This window comes from Macrobrachium nipponense, chromosome 49, assembly GCF_015104395.2.
Source record: "Macrobrachium nipponense isolate FS-2020 chromosome 49, ASM1510439v2, whole genome shotgun sequence".
Classification (NCBI taxonomy): domain Eukaryota; kingdom Metazoa; phylum Arthropoda; class Malacostraca; order Decapoda; family Palaemonidae; genus Macrobrachium; species Macrobrachium nipponense.
Window position 1 is genome coordinate 14,987,941 of NC_087224.1, and position 9,137 is coordinate 14,997,077.

A 9,137-nucleotide genomic window follows, 5' to 3' on the forward strand; every position below is an offset into this window, starting at 1 on the left:
GTGTAATGCACTATAGCAAAAACGTGCTTGCACTGTCTCTGAAACCCATAGTAGGTATGCTGCTTAGTTGTCAATCAAGTTTTTTGTAATCAAGTATTTTTTACAAGCTAGCTATTGAATAAATTTGTATTTTTCTCAATCAAAACATATGCCCCTCAATGCTAACTTTCCTCTTTTAACGACTTTCTGGTCATTGCAAATTCGGCCCCATAATTTCTTATGGTGCGAAAACAGAGGCCCAGGGACCGAAAACGATTGCGTCACACTATGGCGATAATCCGGCAGTAAAACATCTTCATATATCCAAAAAGTAAATAATAAAGATATATATGTGTATTACAATTATAACAATTACATGAAGAGCTGATAATCTGCATGAATAACTGGTAAAATGTTCTGCAAGAAAGTTGAGTAAAGCAATTATTTACAATCGGTACGAAAGTCAAGATGTCGTGACGTCATAATACAGGACTTAAAAGAACGTTCTAATTCCAAAAAATAAATACTTAAATTTGAGTCAGAATCGAGTTACTTTTTCAATAACAAATATTTTCAAATTAATCATTATAGATATGTAAAATATTGATGTTTTACTATTTATTTAAAAAATTATCGAAGTGCACGCTTCGTCGTCGTCTTCTACCAAAAAAGGGATTTTGACGTAAGGAAAAATCTATTTCTGGGCGATTGGCTCGTGTCGCCAGCGAAATATCCTTTAATCTATTATTTCTAGGGTAAATGTACTAACACATACCAGAGAATAAATAAATAAAGAAAAAGGTCAGTATAACTGACTCGCTCACCCTCCCAGAGAGTGTCGGTATGAACACTATGGCGAGTGAGACCACTACCACGAGCCAAATGCCAATAGAATCCTCCCACTACAAAATCCCCCAAGAGGGGAGCCGACCCACAGAGTGGGCAGCACCTACTACTACTAACCCATCCCATGCTGCCGACTGCTGCGCCTCTTGGTGGTCCATTCCTGAAAGTTAGACAGGACAATCTTGGCGATGGGATGGGTAGGGCGGGATTTCGCTGGCGACACAGCCAATCGCCCAGAAATAGATTTTTCCTTACGTCAAAATCCCTTTTCTGGGCTCAGCTCGTGTCGCTGCGCGAAATCGTACCAGAGAAATAGACAAGATTGTAAAGTAATTCAACAAAATATAAAGGGTCTCAAAGAAAAGATAAAATAAAAATAAAACAATATAATTGCTAATAAAGATACATGTACACAGTGATACAAAAAGAAATATTACTTAATTATACTTAATGCTAATAATATTTCTTAACTTAAGGTAATATACATATATACAGGAGAAATATCATATATGTACAACAATGGTATCTGTGTAAAGCTTATGTATCAAAACAATGTAAAGCAATTAATATACAAGTTGAATAAAACAAACTCAACAATAATAAAATATAAAAGAATGTATATGACTTAATATACAAAACCCGTAACCATTATGATAAGATGTATCCCCTAGCATAAAAATAAGGAGATGACATCCACGAGATCAGTAATCATCACAAATGTGAGTGTCCCTAGCAAAAAAATAAGGGACACCCACTATATTATCATCAAAGCAGCTAAGACACAAGGTGATCGTAAATGAACAAGGCAGGAATAGACGAACTGTTGGGTGAGGCAGGTAGAAAGGAGGACTGAATCTTCTACTAAGGATTAGTCAGAGTCAGGGGAAACTATGTTACCCGCTGCAACTGCTGAAAATTTTAGGGCTTTCCAAGGACTTTAAGTAATGACGTTTGAACACTGTCGGTGATTTCCATCCAGTATACTTTTTCAACTCATCGAAGTTCATATGTTGGAAATAGTTAATTGAGGTGGCTACTGCCCTGACATCATGTGCTTTGGGAAAGAGTCAGGATTGGCTTGTTTAATGAAGTAGGATTTGTTGCCTGATGCCTTTAATAGATTAAAGTTACCACCATTTTTCTCTCCTAAAGAGAGGGATCCCAATGAGGATGAGGAGGTCCTAGATAGAAAGGCTTTCGTAACGTTTTTGAAACTGGCAAAGAGATATATCTTGTGGAAGGGGTAGTACCTTCCATGGTTCCCACCTCATCAAAGGATCTTCATTCTTTTATTAGCTAAAAAGCTACGTTCGGTGAAAGTAGCACTTCCCCTGTGGGAAGGAACTGAATATGATCCGGATCTCTGGATAAAGCCGACAGTTCTGAAATTCTAGCTCCTGAGGCTAAGCTTAATAAAAATAGGGTTTTTCTTAACAGCATTATAAATGAGCATGTGTCATTATTGGTTTCTGAAGCCAGCTTTTAGAACATCGTTTAAGAACCATGATACTGACGTAGGATCCTTACAGAAGGTCTAAGTCTAGCACAGGCCTTGGGAATAGACGAGAAGTAGGAATCTGTCAAGTCTATGTTGAATCCAAATGAAAAATCTTTTTCAAAGGCTGACTGTTTGTCGTAATTGTGCTAGCTGCTAAGCCTTTTTCAAATAAGGATCTGAAAAAGGATATAGCTGAATTGATTGTCATGATCTTAATATCTGATTCTTTCAGGAAGGTTGCTAACTTTTTGACAGCAGCATCATACGTCTCAAAGTTGAATCTCTCTTATCTGATTCCAAGAAGAGAATATTCTGAGGTTTCATAGTCAATATTCGCATCTCATCTTTTCGCTGCAAACTTCATGAAATCCATAAAGTTAGGGTTTTGAGAATCCCTGAGGAAGCGAACACAGTCTTCGTTTGTACTGACTGGGAGAGCTTGGGATTGGGGATCCGAAGAGGGCGGAGACCCAGTTCCAGGATGAGAGGGTACCAATTGCTCTTTCGGCCAGTCTGGGGCTACTAGAGCCACTTGGACCCTTGAATGTCCTGAGTTTGTTTAACACTTTCATGAGAAGATTTCACCGGAGGAAAGACATAAATCTTCTCCCAGTTGTTCCAATCTAGAGCCAGGGCGTCCATGGCATAGGCCAGAGGGTCCAGGTTGGGGGCCACATAACACGGGAGTTTGTGGTTCGCTTGGGATGCGAAGAGATCTACCTGTAGACCTGGAACTCTCTGAAGAATCCATTGGAACGAACTGGTTGTCCAGTGACCATTCCGGACTCTAGAGGTACTGATCGGGATAGGGCATCTGCTATGACGTTTCTCACTCCAGCTATCAATGGGTGGAGGAGAGATGCCAAACTGAACTTGTCCGCCAGGGAGAATATGGCTACCATGACATGGTTTAGATGACGTGACTTGGAGCCTCCTCTGTTTATGCAATGTACTACCACTGCGCTGTCCAGGACTAGCTTTATGTGGGAGTACTTTGGCGGACGTAACCTTTTTAGAGTCAAGAACAGTGCCATCGCTTCCAGTACGTTTATATGGAACTGACGGAACTGAGGTGACCACGTTCCCTGAACCTTTTTGAACTGGGAATATCCTCCCCAACCGCTTAATGACGCGTCTGTGTGGATAGTGATCCCTGGAGGAGGAAACTGAGGGCACTGACACCGATAGGTTCTTGACTTTCGCCCACGGCCGAAGTCGATTCTTTAGAATCAGAGGGACTGAGGACAATTTGTCCCTGGACCTCATATTTGACCCGTGAGCGCCAATAAATTCTGGTTAGGTCTTCAGTTTGGCTTTCATTAGGATGTTCGTCACTGATGCAAACTGGAGAGAACCCAGGATCCTTTCTGAGATCTTCTTGAAGCCAGTTTGTGACTTAGAAATTGCTTGACTGACTTTGCTATTTCCTTCCTTTTGGACGATGGAATCGACAGAGTATGGGAGGATAGATTCCATTGAATGCCTAGCCACTGAAAGTTTGACTCTGGAGTGAGTCTTGATTTGGTCCTGTTTATCTTGAAGCCTAGATATTCCAGGAACTGAATCACTTTCAGTGTTGCTTTGTTGCATTCCTCGACTGTTGAAGCCCAGATCAACCAATCGTCGAGATACGCTACTACCATAACCCCTTGCGATCTGAGATGTTGAACAACTACTTCCGCCAGCTTCGTAAACACTCTGGTGCTACGTTGAGCCCGAAAGGAACTACCTTGAAGGAGAATGTCTGGGCGCCTATCTTGAAGCCTAGATAGGGACGGAAGTGTCTTGCAATAGGGATATGATAGTAAGCGTCTGTAAGATCGATAGATGGTGGTGACGGCCCCACGGGGAAGTAAGGTCCGCACCTGCGAGATCGTGAGCATCTTGAACTTGTCGCAGCGAATGGCTAAGTTAAGCGGGACAAGTCTAAGATTACTCTTCTTTTTGTGAGCCTTTCTTTGGCACGCTGAACAAGCGACCTTGAAATTTTTTAATCTTTGACTCTCGCTATAGCTCCTTTCTGAAGGAGATCCTCCGCATACTCCGTCAGTTCTTTGGAAGGAAGTTGACGGAAAGGCCTGGATGGAGGTGGGTTCGTCAACCAGCTCCAACCCAGGCCTTTTGACACCCAATGCTCTGAGCCCACTTGCTGAAGTTCCACCGGTGGCGAAAGTGAAACAGCCTCCCTCCTACCTGAAGTTCTTCATTGGATCTGGTAACCTCCTCGGCCTCCTCTGAAGTGTTTTCCCCTATTAAAGGGACCTCCCGATCCTCTCCCACGAAAGGAACGTTTACTCTGCCTCCCTTACCCGAGCGGTCATACTTCTGTGAAGATTGACTCTCGAAGGTTTGATTGTAAGCTGGAGAGATGGCATAAGAGGTGGAGGGCTGAGGCTGAGGGAGATCACGTAAATTGGCTGTGATTGAGCCTTTGAAGTGGAGGGTTGGGCTGTTTGCACTAAGGGAACCGCCGGAACTTGCTGAGAAAAGGTGAAAAGCGTGGCTGCTTTTTCTGGTAGGGCTGGAAACGCCTGGGTTTCCTTTGCCCTTTACCTCTAGCTGCGAGATCTTGCCTCCTCCTAGCCGTAAGGCCCCAACGGTCCTTAAGGCTCTGGTTCAACCTTGTAGCCTCCTGACTGGACTTCCTTCACCATCGCTTCTGGGAAGAGATCTGCTCCCCAGATGCTTGACGAGAGTAACCTATTCGGCTCGTGCCGAATGGTTGCTTCTTGTAGGACATGCTTCCTACATTCGTTCTAGCAGTGGCAAACTCAAACATATCTGACTGTACCGTTTGAGTCAGGGATTTGGTCATAAGTTGAAAAGCGGCTCTGAACCATAGGCTATGGTGGCCACCTCGGACATAGCCATAGAATTAATCGATCTGGCTAATCGCGATTTAGCGTCAAATTCAGCCTGAATAAGGCTATCTCGGAAGCCTGGGTAGCTTTTCACCAAACTGCTCCATAGCACAGTCCGGTTTGAGTTTGCCAGCTGAGAAGGTGTTCGGTAAGTCTTCCCATATTCTCCGGCTGAAGGAAGTAACGGAGATGTAGGATCTGCTTCCTTCAGTTGAGGCATGGGGTCCCCTTCTGTGGGTCCGCTGGAATGGTAGATGTCGCGATCTTAGTCAGGAAAGGGAGCGGCGGTACTCTCATCCATCGTGAAGATCGTAAAGGGACTCTTGAAGGGTTGGATTTTCGTATTAGAACAATCCATGTCCTCTAAACACCTGAGCATTCTCTCTGAGCCTGGTCACGTGAATAGAGGACCGTCTCCTTTGGTAACCTATCATCTCGAATCATGGCTGAGGCGGTGAGCCTTGCGTAGCCGATGAACGGAGGCTGAAGGTCTTCCGGATAGAACTCGAAGTCCTCTATCCTTCGAGTTCCAAATTCCGGTATAGAAATGAGTCCGTCCTGGAAGGGGGCGTATGACGCTACTCCACGGGTTGTTCATCGAGAACGGAGGTAGCGAGTCATACGGGGGAAGCTGGGCTCCACCTGCATTGGAAAGGTGGAGGAGAGGCTAGAGGAGCTTGGCTCAGTCGGCTATAATGGAGTCTTGAGAAGTAATCCTATCCGACAACCGAGAGATCATTTGTTCCATGCTACTCTTTAGAGACCCAACCAGGTCGCCCACCTGTTGTAAAAGGCCAGCATTGGAGTCCAAAGCCGGAGCTGCTGCGGTGAGGAGGAGGGGTAGCTCTGAATTGGGACCAAGGGTAGCGGAACTGACGACGCAGCCGGAGTGTGAGATCTCTCTCTGGAGGATTTACTCCTCGAGGACTTAGAGCCGGACCCAGCCCAAGCTTTAGATCTGTCTGCTCCTGGGATTCCTTAGCCGGGGACTTACGAGAGGAGGATGAGGCCGAAGTCGTCTTTCTTAGACGACGACGACGTCTTTGTCAAGGATTTCACTGCTTGACCCTTGACCTTGGTCTAACCGAAGCGTCAGGAGGAGTATACAATTCATCACCCGTAAAGCCTTGGAAGGATGGAGAGGTTGCAGGAGTAGAAGAAACAGTTACGCCCAAGGTATCCCTTGGGTGTCCACCTTACCTACCTCGACCAACAGGTCGTCTACACCTACCATAGGTTCTACATTAATATCCAAACGTCGCGACTTCCGAGGAGATATCCTGGCCTTGGTCAGTCAATGAGGCAGCCAGCTGTTGCTGGATGAAGGCGATAGTCGGGGCAGCCTCTGCTGGGTCGACGTTATCCTGTCGCCTTGCCTCCAGGGAAGATTAGTACCGCCAACCACCTTTTCTCCAGGATGTAGGGCATACCCTTGGCGGCGTTCTTCCCGAAACCGCCGCACAGGCCCGCAGGGTTGCCAGTGCGGTATCCTCACTGCCGGCGCCTGGAAGAGAGGGTATCAATTAGATTTAAGAATAACTTAAACTAAAGATAACTTAAAGTATAACTTAAACTTATAGGGGGGCTATAAGGCCCTTTGAATTTCCTTAAGTTAGAATAATTGATGCAAACTTAAGCACTAAAACAGATGCGGACCAGCTAACCGGAGATGAAATACTTACCCCGTCTAAAAGCTGGCTCACCAGATCGTAACATATGGTACACGTCTCATGGTACCAGACCTGGATGTCCCCGTGCGGAGTCGCGCATGGAGCATGGGACCGGCAAACTTCGTGTCCACACGGGTCCTGAAGTGTGGCGGCGCATCCCGGATGCTCACAGTTGGTGGTCTGTAAGTGGTTAAAGACACATGAGTATCTTAAAGAATATCACTTACAGGCTAAAGGACAGAAGAACTCCGTTGCATGCCGGAGCTCGGAAAAAATTCGGGCATAGCCCCCCCCTCCCTTACTAGCCTGAATAGGCTATAACCCCGGAGGTATCGGTGAACGAAGGGAGGAATGGAATGGTTTAAGGTACTTAAGTAAACTTAACATCTTAAACCTAAAAAGCTCGAACGTACCGGACTAAGTCCAGTGCGTGGCGGAGTGATAACTCAGTGAAACGGAGAGGTTAGACGAGACCGACTGTATGTTCTGGTCCACCCCGTGGGGTAGACTTAGCATGTTCCGCTAGATGCCAGGCCTCGGTGGTAAAGGAGCCCTAGTAAGGTGGGGAAAAGAGCGGGGGCATACAGACTCGGGCTAGTAACGGAGCGGACGAAGTAGTAATGGGAGAGGGGGGAAAGGCCAGTTCCCCCCTCACCTTACCATCCGACCGGGACGAGAGCCGGAGAGGTCGAGTCCAGTCTGGGTCTGTCCCGTCACTCTACCCCTCCGTGCCTGGGGGGAGAGAGGGAGGCAGGCTCGGGAATGCGGAGCGAGCTTGGGCATGCCTAGCCACCCCCCCCGACTCTATGGAAGAGCGGGAGGGGGGAAAGGTGACTGGACAGGCGTCTGGCTGCCTCGTGATCACATAGTGACCACGGGGCGATAAGAACAACAACTAAGCCTAAAACAAAACCAACTGATCAGCGAGATGCTATCGGGAAGCAACCGAGCTGACCAGCGGTAACATAGAGGCACAATAGGCCGTGACCTAGGCTAAGCGAGCCAGACGCCTAACTAACCTAAGAAAATCACATAGATAATAAAATGAATAATAAAATGAAAGAAAGAAACAAATAGTGGGAGAAAAAATCCAGAGTGTACGACTAACCCGAAGGCAAGTCTACCACTCAAAGCTAGCCGATGCCGATACTAAGAGCCGTGGCTAGGGTCTGGATGGAAAAGCCTACATAAGGTAAAAGACATGCATGCATGACAAAACCGTGTAGACCTAACTCTAAAAACAAAGCGGATAATAAAATAGAGCGCACAAAGACAGGGGATGCTCTGGGTATGGGAGACCCAGAACGGACCCATCACGAGGCAGAACCATGCTGCCATGCTTCCGACCTAGAGATCGTATTTATACCTAAAAAACGGCAAATACGTGCTCAGGGCCGGAAAAAAACCAAATAGCAATAAACACTGAGTACTTAACTTAGCTGCTGCGATGGCTGCACGCTCCATTGTAATAAAATCCAAACGAAAGGGCGAGGGCAAAAACACAGAGAAGAAAATGGCACGTGTGTATCGTGTGCGCTAACTGAAAAGGATGCCACCAGAGGCAGCAGCAGTCGGCAGCATGGGTATGAAGTAGTAGTAGTAGTGCGCCCACTCGTGGGTCGGCTCCCCTCTTGGGGATTTTGTAGTGGGAGGATTCTATTGGCATTTGGCTCGTGGTAGTGGTCTCACTCGCCATAGTGTTATACCGACACTCTCTGGGAGGGTGATTGAGTCAGTTATACTGACCTTTTTCTTTATTTATTTATTCTCTGGTATGTGTTAGTACATTTACCCTAGAAATAATAGATTAAAGGATATTTCGCGCAGCGACACGAGCTGAGCCCAGAAATGAAGTTTTTATGATAAAACAAAGTTTAATGTATACTTACCTGGCAGGTATATATATAGCTATATTCTCTGTTCCACCTGGCAGAAATTTTCAAAACTCGCGGCAAACGCTAGTAACCTATTAGTAGTTCAGGCAACCACCACCCCGTTACCGTGGCGCTAGCGCTAGGAACCGTTCCCAATTGGGCCAGATTTTCTCTGCAACCTGTCTCCTGAGGGGAGGCGGGTGGGAATTAAATTATATATACCTGCCAGGTAAGTATACATTAAACTTTGTTTTATCATAAAAACTTCATTTTAATGTATGACACTTACCTGGCAGGTATATATATAGCTGATTGACACATTTGGAGGTGGGTCAAAGACAGCAACATTCTTAGAGTATAAAAATATTATTAAAATGATATTGTTAAGATACAATAAAGTTTGTACATA

General features: G+C 45.7%; 1 protein-coding gene across 3 annotated transcripts in view; it reads right to left on the reverse strand.

Moving 5' to 3' along the window:
* The window catches only part of LOC135205353 (longitudinals lacking protein, isoforms A/B/D/L-like), a 57,317-nt gene that overhangs the window by 38,337 nt on the left and 9,843 nt on the right, over window positions 1-9,137 (reverse strand). The window lies entirely within an intron of this gene.